This window comes from Pristiophorus japonicus, chromosome 5 (genome assembly GCF_044704955.1).
Source record: "Pristiophorus japonicus isolate sPriJap1 chromosome 5, sPriJap1.hap1, whole genome shotgun sequence".
NCBI classification, from domain to species: domain Eukaryota; kingdom Metazoa; phylum Chordata; class Chondrichthyes; family Pristiophoridae; genus Pristiophorus; species Pristiophorus japonicus.
Genome location: NC_091981.1, coordinates 53,741,180 through 53,753,951, shown reverse-complemented (window position 1 = coordinate 53,753,951; position 12,772 = coordinate 53,741,180).

Here is a 12,772-nt window from a genome sequence, read left to right as displayed (position 1 = left end):
AACTGAGCGAATCTCACTCGAAATAAATGAAACTTGAGCGAATTGGCTTAGGGTGGAATACCCACCCCTGCCCATGTGTGAGAGCAATAATTTTACCTAAGAACTGTATCAAATCATTGACTTTAGGCTTACATTTCAAAGGAGAATTCATGTAATTTCTTGAAAAAGAAAATTAATGAAGCATTGCAAAAAATGTTTTAAAACTGCATCATTCGGTTTCTAAAAAGGGGAGACCTTTTTCTTATAAACGTGCCTGTAATTTCAGAGTTTCTTTCATTTTCTACTAGGATGTGCATTACTGAATGACAGCTTTTTCAAGCAAGCCAAGCATCTCATGAATTTCAGTATTATAAAATACAATTTTAAAGTAATGTAAGCATGTTTTTTTAATAAAGTCCTTTTCAGTGTTTCCATTTCACTCTCAGATATATATTGCACAATGCTATTAAATTGAGAATAAAAGGCCATACCTCATATCATTTAAATAATAATGTCTTCTCTTTCATATCACACAAACCTAATGATGCAGGTTGCTTTCTTGTGTTAAAGTATTTAAAATGTTGCCCGAAGCACTTTTTGATATTGCGTGGTTTGCAAAGATGATTGATATTTCAAATTAAAGCGAGAGCAGCACTGTTAGTTTACGGAAATGTTTTGGTTTAACTGACCCTCAATTACTAATAAACTGGATTCACCCTGAGCGGATTTCTAACATTACATTTCACTTCACTGTAGATCAGAGTCATCAAAGTACAAAGGAGTCAACCTAGGCTCAGTGGAAGCACACTCGCTTCTGAGTCAGCAGGTTGTGGGTTCAAGTCGCACTCCGGAGACACTCTAGTGCAGTACTGAGGGAGGGAGTGTTGCACTGTTGGAGATGCGTCTTTTGGATGAGATGTTAAACTGCCCTCTCAGGTAGACGGAAAAGATCCCATGACTCTATGAAGAGCAAGGGAGTTCTTCCTGTTGTCCTGGCCAACATATGTCCCTTACCCAATGTTACTAAAGCAGATTATCTGGTCATTGCGGGCATTTGCTGTGTCTAACTTGGCTGCTGCATTTTCTATATTACTGTTAAGTATATAATGACTCAAAAGACTTGTTACTGCAAACTCACTCAGGTGTAAACCTGGTCCACTTTATTCGCATCCAAAGACATGGTACCAGCACTTATATACCTGGGCCCGCACACACGCACATACAGCCCAATGACCTCTGACAGTGGCGTCCCCTGATGTCTAGTGACTCTAAGCATCAATACATGACAACATCCCCCTTCAAGATCTTAGTATCAGTCGCTTTACAAATTAAGTTGGTCTGGGGCTTTCCGCTCATGAGTTGATCGTCTCAGTTCAACTCCAGTTCTGGACGAGCGTTCTGAGTCAGTTATGACTGGCGGCTGAGTAGCCGATCTGATGGGAGTGGTAATGACCATGTCAGAGACTAAAAGTCCAGGTTCGGTAATGACAGCAAAGTCCTCTGATGAATGACCATTGGTTGGTTGATCACTGATGGCATCTTCCTCAAACGGTTCCAGTTCATCTGTGTGCCACAGTTTCACTTGATCAACATGTTTCCTGCTTGTTTGCCCATTCTTGAGCATGACAATATTCACTCTATTACCCTCCTTGGCTGTGGCAGTACCAGCGATCCACTTTGACCATAGTTCAATACATAAACCGGATCATTGACAGAAATATCACGTGACACAGCAGCACGATCATGATACAATTGCTAACTTTGATGTCTGTTTTCAACACGATTATTCAAATCGGAATGAACAAGAGAGAGCTTGGTCTTGAGACTTCTCTTCATCAGTAGTTCAGCAGGGGAGACCCCGGTAAGCGTGTGGGGTCTTGTCCTTTAACTAAGCAATATGCGTGACAAACGAGTCTGCAGTGAACCCCGAGTTACACGTTTCATACTTTGCTTGATCGTTTGAACAGCACGCTCTGCTTGACCATTAGAAGCAGGTTTGAATGGGGCTTACCTCACATGTTTAATACCATTGAGTTTCATGAATACTTGAAACTCCAGACTTGTGAAGCAAGATCCGTTGTCGCTCACAACAATGTCAGGCAAACCATGAGTAGCAAACATGACACGAAGGCTCTCAATGGTAGCTGTGGACGTACTGGATGACATAATAATACACTCTATCTACTTTGAATAAGCATCCACCACAACAAAAAACATCTTTACCAGGAAAGGTCCTGCAAAATCGATGTGTATCCTCGACCATGATTTAGATGGCCATGACCAAAGACTCAGCGGAGATTCCGCTGGTACTTTACTGAGCTGCATGCAAGTATTGCACTGATGCACACATAATTCCAGGTCAGAGTCAATTCCAGGCCACTAAACATGAGCCCTGGCAGTGGTTTTCATCATGACACTGCCAGGATGAGTGCTATGTAGTTTACGTACAAATTTTTCTCTGCCTTTCTTGGGCATGACAACACGATTGCCCCACAGTAGACAATCTGACTGAATGGACAGTTGATCTTTGTGACGGTTGTAAGGTTTGGTCTCATCACACATCTCCATGGGTATTGCAGACCAATCACCACTGAGGACACAACATTTTACAACTAATAAAATAGGGTCATGTTTGAACAGTGACGGGTACCTTCACTCAAAAGCCTCCATTACTAACAGTAGATCTGCAGGTTGAGGCGTCTCCATATCTGGTGTGGGCAAAGGCAGATGACTCAGTGCATCGGCACAATTCTCAGTGCCCGGTCTGTGATGAATAACATAATCATAGGCAGACAGAGTCAACGCCCACCTTTGAATGCGTAATGATGCATTGTTATTAATATCTTTGTTTTCCGAAAACAATGAAATGAGTGGCTTGTGACCGGTTTCAAGTTCAAAGCAAAGACCGAACAGGTACTGATGCATTTTTTTTACCCCATACACACAGGCCAAAGCTTCTTTTCCTACCATGCTGTAAGCTCTTTCTGCTTTTGACAAACTTCTCGAAGCATACGCAACAGGTTGTAGTTTACCCGACTCATTTGCTTGTTGAAGTACACAGCCAACCCCATATGATGAAGCATCACAGGCCAGTACAAGACGCTTACACGGAAGTGTCTTGTATTGGCCTGTAGTGAAGCAGCAGCTTGTTTGAACAGAGCAGATTCTTAGCTTTCTCAAAAGCTCTATCTTGAGATACACACCAGACCCAGTTGTCGTCTTTTCTGAGCAGCATGTGCAGTGGCTCTAGTAAAGTGCTCAATCCGAAGTAGTTGAGTAGCCCAAGGAATGAACGCAGCTCCGTCACATTCTGAGGCCTGGGTGCATTTTTGATGGCCTTGGTTTTCGAATCCGTAGGATTCTTCCTCCCCAGGAATTCAACTTCAGATGCCATGAAGACACACTTTGAACGTTTCAGCCTGAGTTCCACTTTGTCCAGTTGATGTAGAACTTCCTCAAGGTTGTTCAGATGTTCAGCAGTGTCGCGACCTGTGACCAGAATGTCATCTTGAAACACGACAGTTCTAGGGACGGACTTTAGTAGACTTTCCATATTCCTCTGAAATATGGCTGCAGCCGAACGAATTCCAAAAGGACACCTGTTGTAGACAAACAGTCCTTTATAGGTGTTGATGCAGGTAAGTTTCTTCAAAGTGTCACCAGGCTCCTGTGTCATATAGGCCGACATCAGATCCAGTTTAGTGAACGACTTTCCACCAGCTAGCATGGTGAACAGGTCATCAGCTCTTGGTAACGGATACTGATCCTCTTTCGAAAATCGGTTAATCGTAACCTTGTAGTCTCCACAAATCCTGGCAGTGCCATCACTCTTCAACACAGGAACAATAGGACTGGCCCACTCGTTAAACTCGACCGGTTATATGACCCCTTCACATTGGAGTCTGTCAAGCTCAATTTCAACCTTCTCCCTCATCATATAGGGAACAGACCGAGCTTTATGATAGACAGGCCTTGCATCAGAATCCAGATGAATCAGCACCTTGGCTCCCGTAAAATTTCCAATGCCCGGTTCAAACAAAGAAGGAAACTTCTTCAACACTTGAGCACATGAAGTGTCATCCACCGATGAAAATGTTTTGATATTGTTCCAATTCCACTTGATTTTCTCAAGCCAATTCCTGACGAACAACGTTGGACCATTGCCTGGGATGATCCATAATGGAAGATCATGAACCACACCATCATATGACACCTTGACGACTGCACTGCCAATCACCGGTATGAGTTCCTTAGTGTAAGTACGCAACTTGGCATTGACTGGACTTAGCTTAGGCTTCACCGCCTCAGTGTCCCACAGCTTGTCGAATGTCCTTTGGCTCATTATCGACTGACTCGCACCCGGTGTCCAGCTCCATTGATACCGGCACGCCATTCAGTTTCACAATAACCATTATTGGCTGGCTCTTTCCCAAGAACAAATACAGACCATACACTTCCTCCTCGGGTTGTGCATCCGAGCCAGCACTAGACTGGTCATCATCACCAATGTGATGAGTGGCAGCACGCTTGCTCAGTTGTGGGCACATTCTCTGAAGATGCCCCACTTTGGAACAGCCGTTACAAATGTACCGCCTAAACCGACACTGATGAGGCCAATGATTGCCCCCACAATGCCAACGGGGTGAAATAGGATTCGTACCAGTTGGCGGACTTTGAGCAGCTACAGGTTTCACGTAAGCAGTCGAATAGGCCCTGCCATAAGCAGCTCTGCCTGACGACGAAACAATCTTGTTTATAGTACTTGCTGTGGAGCTCTGACTTTTCGATGATACCTGCCTCAAATTATCAGTCATCATGCATGTCTGGGCAGTCGCGATGGCCTTGCTCAAATCCAGCGTCTCTACAGCCAATAACTTCCAAAGAATCACATCATGGTTGATATCTATCACGAAGAAATCTCGCAGCATGTCTTCCAACACTGTCCAGAACTTACACGGCTCAGCAAGACGTCGCAGGTCGGCAACGAATCCCGACACATCCAGGTCCTCAGCATGGACATGTGTGTAGAAGCGATAGCGTGATATGATGATCCTCTCATTTGGCTTGCGATGGTCACGTATCAAAGCACACAAATCCTTGTATTCTTTGTCCGTTGGACATGCAGGCGAGAGCAGATACTTCATGAGGCCATATATTCTTGAGCCACAAACAGTGACTCCTAATTTTGTCATCGTCTCCCGCCATGTTGGCCATAAAATACTGATCCACGCGGTCGATAAAATCTACCCAATCCTGGCCAAGCACGAATTTCTCCAGAATTCCAATAGTGCCCATTGTGCATGCTAAGGTTCTTAAGTTACCTCGTCGCCAAATGTTAAGTATATAATGACTCAAAAGACTTATTACTGCAAACTCACTCAGGTGTAAACCTGGTCCACTTTATTCGCACCCAAAGTGACTACAAGACATGGTACCAAGGCCCACACATTCGCATGTACAGCCCGATGACCTCCGACATTGGCGCCCCCTGGTGTCTAGTGACCCCAAGCATCAATACATGACAACTACAACATTGACTACACTTTAAAAGTACTTCATTGGCGATAAAGCGCTTTGGGACGTCCTGAGGTTATAAAAGGCACGATATAAATGCTTTCCTTTTTACTGAAGATAGTCATCACCAATATTCCCATTGAGCTGTGGCACAGCTGTGTGGCTATCTGAATCTCCCGTGCAGGCTGCTTGACGGTTTCACAATGGAAAAACTGCGAATGCGCGAAAGTTTGAATGGGCTGTACAGCCCCTTAAAGGGGCCGTGCACCCAAAAATTAATTAGAGGGAACATTGGTCATCATCATAGCTTGTCGCTTCGAAACTACAGGCCCTGAAGAGGGCAGTTTAGGCTGATGTTTGAAACTTCTTTGGTATTCTCGGTGTGTGTTGGCAGATTTGGTCCCATCCATTGTTAGCTGCAATGAGAGATTAAGAGGGGCCGCGATGTAAACGTATCTTACTCAACCCTTAGTGCTGAAGATGAGAAGCTGCCAGAGAATGAGAATAAAATGGAAATTGGCCTAGAAATTCAGCTGTGCAGCTGTCATTTTTCTGGTGTTAGACAGCCTCGAAGATGATGGGCAAGAAGCGCATGCTCAGTATGAGCCGGTGAGCGTCTCCTGCTATATTGGTAAACGCTTAAAAAAAACAGGCATTAGGCCCTTGCCTAAGCAAATAGGGGCCTAACGCCTGTTTGAGGCCTCGACTGCGAGTTTTGTTTGCCCTAAGGAAAATTGGGCCTCCATAAGGCCTAAAACTCCTGTTAGGCCACAACCAACAAGGTAAGTTATCAAAATATACTTATGGAGCCGGGTGGAGCAGGAATGCTCCTCCCAACCCCACATTAAAAGAACACGGGCTGCCGCTATACCAGCTACCGATCCCGCTTCGCCCCAGCTACCAATCCCCCTGAACCAGCTAGCGATTCTACCGCTCCATAGCTACCAATGCCCCTTGGACACCAATCACCTTCCTTTCCCCCCTTTCACCCCCTCCCCCACTCCGCCATCCACCAAACCCCCCCTGACCCGGTTAGCAATTCTCCCCGTCTCGGCTACCGATACCACTCACTCCAGCTGCCAAATCCCCCCTTCCCGCCCCGGTTGCCCAATTACTTGATGGCCGCTGCTAGTGTCACAATGTCCTGATCTTTAACCATGCTATGCCAGGTTAGCTGCCTCTTATACTCTACAGCTCACCTGCTTCATGGAAATGAGGCATGAGGTGCAATGTGGGAGGCAGCATTGTAAGAAGGGGGCGGTGTTTGGGGTGTGTTGTGGTTTCTATGAGGGGGTCAGGTTCCCTTCTGACCAACTTAAGCAGTTTCGAATCGCTCCCCCTCCCTTGGGTTCTGTACTCTGGATTTATTTGGGGGGTGTGACAAAAGTGCAGAGGACACTGGTTTGATGCAAAGAACTTCGGTTTTATTACAGTCAAAGTAATACAGGCTTATTACTCTAGTAAGAAAATACACGGCCAAACTTACAATCACTCTAATAAAGAACAGTACAAGGAAAGGTACAAGGTCAAACTTATAATCACTCTAATAAAGTACCATACACTACACATTCAAAGGGGGTTGCAGTAAAATTATACCTCCCACCTCCCAATACCTAATTCTAGCTAGGTTAGACTCCAGGGCAGGGACTTATGCTTACCAATCCTTTTGATAGTTAATGGTAGATGGTGATGTTCTTCCTTCCTTCAGGACTTCAAGACTTCGAGGCTGGAGAAGTTAGTTTTACAACTGTCACGTTGGTTTCTCTCTTTGTCTCTCTCACCTTGTCTAACCTCGTCTTCTAACCTCTATTGAAAATAGTGGCCAGTTATACGATTTCAGTGTTCTAATCTTGCCACCAAATCTTCACAATCCTTTGTATAATTTTGGCGGGCTTGGTTCTTCTTTGTAATATTTTGTCGGGCTCGTTAAACTTGATATGTCTTGGGTGGGTTGATCTTCGAAAAACTGTTTCCTGATGGAAATATTAGTTCGGTAATTGCAATGTCCTTTTGTGCTTAGTCTTTCTCATACAGGCTGGATTGGGCCTCTGTGTGATGTATATGCTGAAAATGGTTTGTCCAGACCCATGTTGATGGGGAGCTATCTCTGGGTGATACTGTGATGGTAATGTCTCTTGTGGCAAAGGATTTTCAAATACTCATTCTTCCAGACAGGTTACCTCAGTCCTCACAACCAGACCGTTTCAATAATCAAGTGTGCTTCTTTTGTTCCCTAGGTCCGCCCACAGGCTTGAATTTGTCTTGTAAAAGTTCATAATTCTATTAAAGTTCGTAGTTTCTTCCATAAGCACTTTAGAGTTCCAAACTTTTCGATAGATAGTCCCAAATTAAATTTCCTTTCGAATGAGCCCAAACACAGGAGGTTCTGGTGAATTTTGCTCTCTGCAGCATTCAGATGCAAGGATTGTACCATTATGTAGGGGAGGACGGAAACCCCCTCATTTTACCCAGAAGGAAAAGGGCTGTGGGATCAGTCTGTGCTGTGAATTGAAACCGATACAGTTTGACCTTGGCAGAGCAGTGATTGGACGGGGGAGGACACCGGAGGGCCAATGGTGGGACAGAGTCAGCCTGAAGCATGGGGCTTTCAAGCCAATGGGAGAGCACTTGCTCGAAAACTGTGGGACTGATTCACAGCCATTATCGGACTATTGTCTTCCCCATGTTTACACTATGGAAGGAAATTATGCAGACCTTCAGAAAACTAGGGAACCCAAAACAAACCAAGGGCCTACACAATGGCTACAGGAGGCCAACCCAATTAACACCTACTCAAACCTTGAGTAGGTTAGAAAAACTGAATTGGAGGAAAATTATGCAGACTTTCAGAAACCAGGGAACCCAAAACAACCCAAGGGCCTACACAATGGCTACAGGAGGCCAACGCAATCAACACCCACTCAAATCTTGAGTAGGTTAACATCAGTGGAAAAAACCCACAATAATCTAAAACTGCTGCATTTTTCAAAATCACAAAGCCCAACAATGGGAAGAATTGATTTCAGCAGGAGAGGTGGACTGGATAATCTGGCTATAAAAGGGGGTTTCTGACGTAGTGTGTGTGGTTCCCTGCCCTCGTGATCCAACAACCAGCAAGCCTCTCGACACTGAAGGAAAACCAGTGTCCGAAGACACCGAAGATAGAAGAAACAAACCACCAAACTGCAGAAGGCACAGTAGTGAGTATAACCTCTGGTCCCCAGAACTCCCAACTCAGTTAGGCCAGGAAAGATGGGAGGTTGGGCATTGTACTGCTAAACTTGTGTAAAGATTTTCGTTGTGTCTGTTTAGTGGGATTTAGGGGGATTGTTTTGTTGGTGTATTGCTGTTTGTTGAGATACACCTTGTCAAATAAATTGGAAGCCTAAGTTCCTCTTGGAATCACCTTGTCTCAGTTCTATTGTATTACATCTCTTGATCGTGAGTCTGATGTCAGAACATTGTAAGGGAAGCTAGGAGCGCCTTGAAAACGCTCAACTGTGTGTCACAGGCTAAGGAAGAAGGGGTTAGGAGTGTTTGACACTCACATGTGCCTCACAGGCTAGGCATAAGCTGTGGGGACGCACGAGTCTCAAAACCCCCTTCATAAGCTGTGTAACACAGTCTCTCCAGGGGTGCTCTTGCAGCACTCAGGGTACCTCACAGGCCAGGCATAAGCTGTGAGGGCAGAAGCCCAGAGAGAGACACCTAAGGCACAACAACACTCCCTGAAAACCCCTTACATTGCGAACCTCGCTTGCCCAAAATTTTCCACGCCAGGTGGTCTGGGACTGGATTTCCCTCCTGGTATTATTATTACTACAGTCTTGAACCTGATTTGTACTGTTAGTTTTGCTAGTGGTGATTCTACCAATTGATTGCGCTATACAGTAGAGGTAACTTATTGGACACAATTTTCATCTCTCTACCAACCCATTAGTGCTTATTAAAGGGGCAATAAAGGAACTAAAATTAAGTGGCCGTAAGTTGCACCAACGTATTCACAACTCTTTTGGGGCGGGGGGACAAAATAAACATTAGATCAAGTGCCCCCCGCCACCCCCGATCTGAGGGACACTCCAGACACTTTTAACTGCCCTCTTTTTTTATTTTTATTTTTTTTGTGATTTTTTTGGGGCATTAAATGATATATTTTACAAGTGCCCCCTATAAAAAGTGAGGGGGACACTAAAACCGGCAATTAAAACAAATTAAACTTTAAAACATATAAAATCAAATTAAAATTTGGTTGCCGGGGGTAACGATGCACTCCAGTCCCTCCGGCACCCACCTCTCGCGGAAGGCCGCGAGCGTACCGGTGGACACCGCGTGCTCCATCTCCAAGGACACCCTGGCCCGGATGTAGGCGCGGAAGAGAGGCAGGCATTCGGGCTGAACGACCCCCTCGACCGCCCGCTGCCTGGACCGGCTGATAGCACCCTTGGCCATGCCCAGGAGCAGTCCTACGAGGAGGCCTTCGGACCTACCCGCTCCCCTCCGCACAGGGTGCCCAAAGATCAGAAGTGTGGGACTGAAGTGCAGCCAGAATTTCAGGAGCAACCCCTTTAAATAGTGGAACAGGGACTGCAACCTCACACATTCAGTAAAAACATGGAACAAGGACTCTTCCAGACCGCAGAAATTGCAGGCGGCCTGGGAGCCCATGAACCGGCTTAAAAATTTATTGCACGGGACTGCTCCGTGCACCACCCTCCAGGTCAAGTCCCTGATAAATAGTGGGAGGACCCCCGCGTAGAGTGCACTCCATCGGGGACCCCCGCCTCCTCCGGACGGCAAGATGGTATGCCATGGCGTGTCCGGACGGCAGACGAGGATGGCAAGGTTGAGAGTGTGCATGAGCAGCCCGTACAGGAAACCCTTCCGCACAGAACTGAAAGGCACGGAAGGGATTTCCCCGAGGCGGCTCAAGTTGTGAGGCACCGGCTCCCGAGGGAGGTTCCGGGGTTTGGCGCTGATGAGGAATTCCGTCCGGACGGGGGTCAGTTCGGACGGGAACTCCCCACATACTTGAGCCTCCTCGACACACGTAACGGAGTCAGGGCCCAGAGCTCTTTTTAGCGACTCGATGGCATCGGCCGCGAGGTGGACGTCGGACGAATTTAGGCGCTGTGCCAGCACGTCTGGCGCCATCCAGCCCGCTCCTCCGCCATCGAGCAGGTCCCTGACCCTGGTCACCTCGCCAGCCACAGCCCTCTCGTCCGACTGTTTACTGTAACCAGTGGTTGGACAATGTGGGGAACCGGGGGCTGCAGGGAATCGCACTGATGGTGGGCGGCTGGGGCCGGGGCAGAGCGCTCGGCCGGCGGGCAAGGTGAGGGCAATCTCCTGGTGAATGGCGGAGTGATTGAGAAAGTTCCACAGCTGGAAGGAAACAAGGATTGTCAACTGAGGAACAACAGTAGGTGAACCAACACAGGATTTTGAGAGCACCAACCAGGGAGCCCCTTCCGATTCAAAGTGCTTCAATAGATCGACTGGGAAGAAAGAGCAAAATACTTCACCCCCAGAATAAACGTGATCTTTCCTCCACCTGGAACACAAGGAACAGTGCAGACAGCTCCTTCTCACACACATGACCAGTGGAAACACAACCTGACAGTGAGGATGTGAGGAGTGTCACAAAGTGCATCTATTGCAGGCACCAGGACAGAAAGCCGACATTTCAAATTTGGTAATTTTGTTTCGGTGCATTGAGTTCTCCAGAACCACGTTGAAGGTTATCGAGAGATACATTGTCATTCCCTCAGATACACCAGGATCCGGGCTCTGTGACATTCTGTTGCCTGAACAGGCACTTAACTCGGTTCCAATAGACTGAGAACAAGTGTTGAATAGCCCAGATACCTGTGGTTATAATCCAGAACGCGATTCATAATTTTATGGGAGTGGAAGATATAAACCTCGACTGTATCAATCGGGTGGTCCCATTCATGGACCATTGCTGGGTTTGGGTTGTGTGTGGATGCTGATAACTTTCTATAGAACCGTCCTGCACACCTGGTGTGGAAAATCTGAGTGCCGCTGTACTGCAGTGAGGTCAGACAAGGACACTGTTTGTATCACGGTTTCCTCTCTCCAGATACTTTACTTTATTATAACTTTATTTTATATTTCCCCCATCAGTTGTCCATATCATAACTAATATTTTCCTGGTATTATTATTCTCAAAGCAAAATACTTCATTGAGCCAGTATAAATGTGATATTTCTTCCACCTGGAACACAAGGAAAAGTGCAGGCAGCTCCTTCTCGCACCCAGTGAGAACATTATCACTCACAGAGCGCAGAGACACAGAACTGACCTCAATCCTGTTATCACAGGCGGCAGAAGCTGTCAGTCCAACAGTGATCCGAAGTGGCTGAGTTACATTGTGAATCTTGCAGCCACATGGGGCGGAAGGATCAAATGCTGTTTCACCATTGAAACAACTCATTGGATATATTCAAGAGGGAGTTAGATATGGCCCTTATGGCTAAGGAGATCAAAGGGTATGGAGAGAAAGCAGGAAAGGGGTACTGAGGGAATGATCAGCCATGATCTTATCGAATGGCGGTGCAGGCTCGAAGGGCCGAATGGCCTACTCCTGCACCTATTTTCTATGTTTCTACGACTGCCACCTAAAACCTCGGTCGTAGATGTACGGATTCCTGAACAGTGGCTCCTGCAGGACAGCCGCCACTCCAGCCGGTGAAGAGCTGCGCTTGGTGGAGACTTTGTTCCAGACCCAACCTGATGAGTTCCTGGTAAAAGACAGGCAGCCCCTGGACGGCAGTCCTGACACCCCCCAAGCTCACAAACAGGAGCTACGTGTCGTAGTTGAGGCTGTACTGCTGGTGGAAGAAATACATCACCAGCACACGCCACCTAGGAGGGGGCTCAACGTAAAGGTATCTCTGCAGGGTCTGAAGACGGAAAGTCGCTAGCTGGGTGCCGACGCACACCAACGACTGACCGCACTCCCTAAACGGGAGACTCAAGACCGCCGCAGAGACCCAGTGCTTCCTGTTGTTCCAGAAGAAGTCCGCCAGCTTTTTCTGTATCCCAATGTATTCACAACTCTTTTTTTGACGGGGGGGGGGGACAAAATAAACATTAGATCAAATGCCCCCCGATCTGGGGGACATTCCAGACACTTTTAACTGCCCTCTTTTTTAAAAAATTTATTTTTTTGTGTTTTTCTTTGTGATTTTTTTGGGGCATTAAAATGATATATTTTACAAGTGCCCCCTATAAAAGGGGAGGGGGACACTAAAACCAG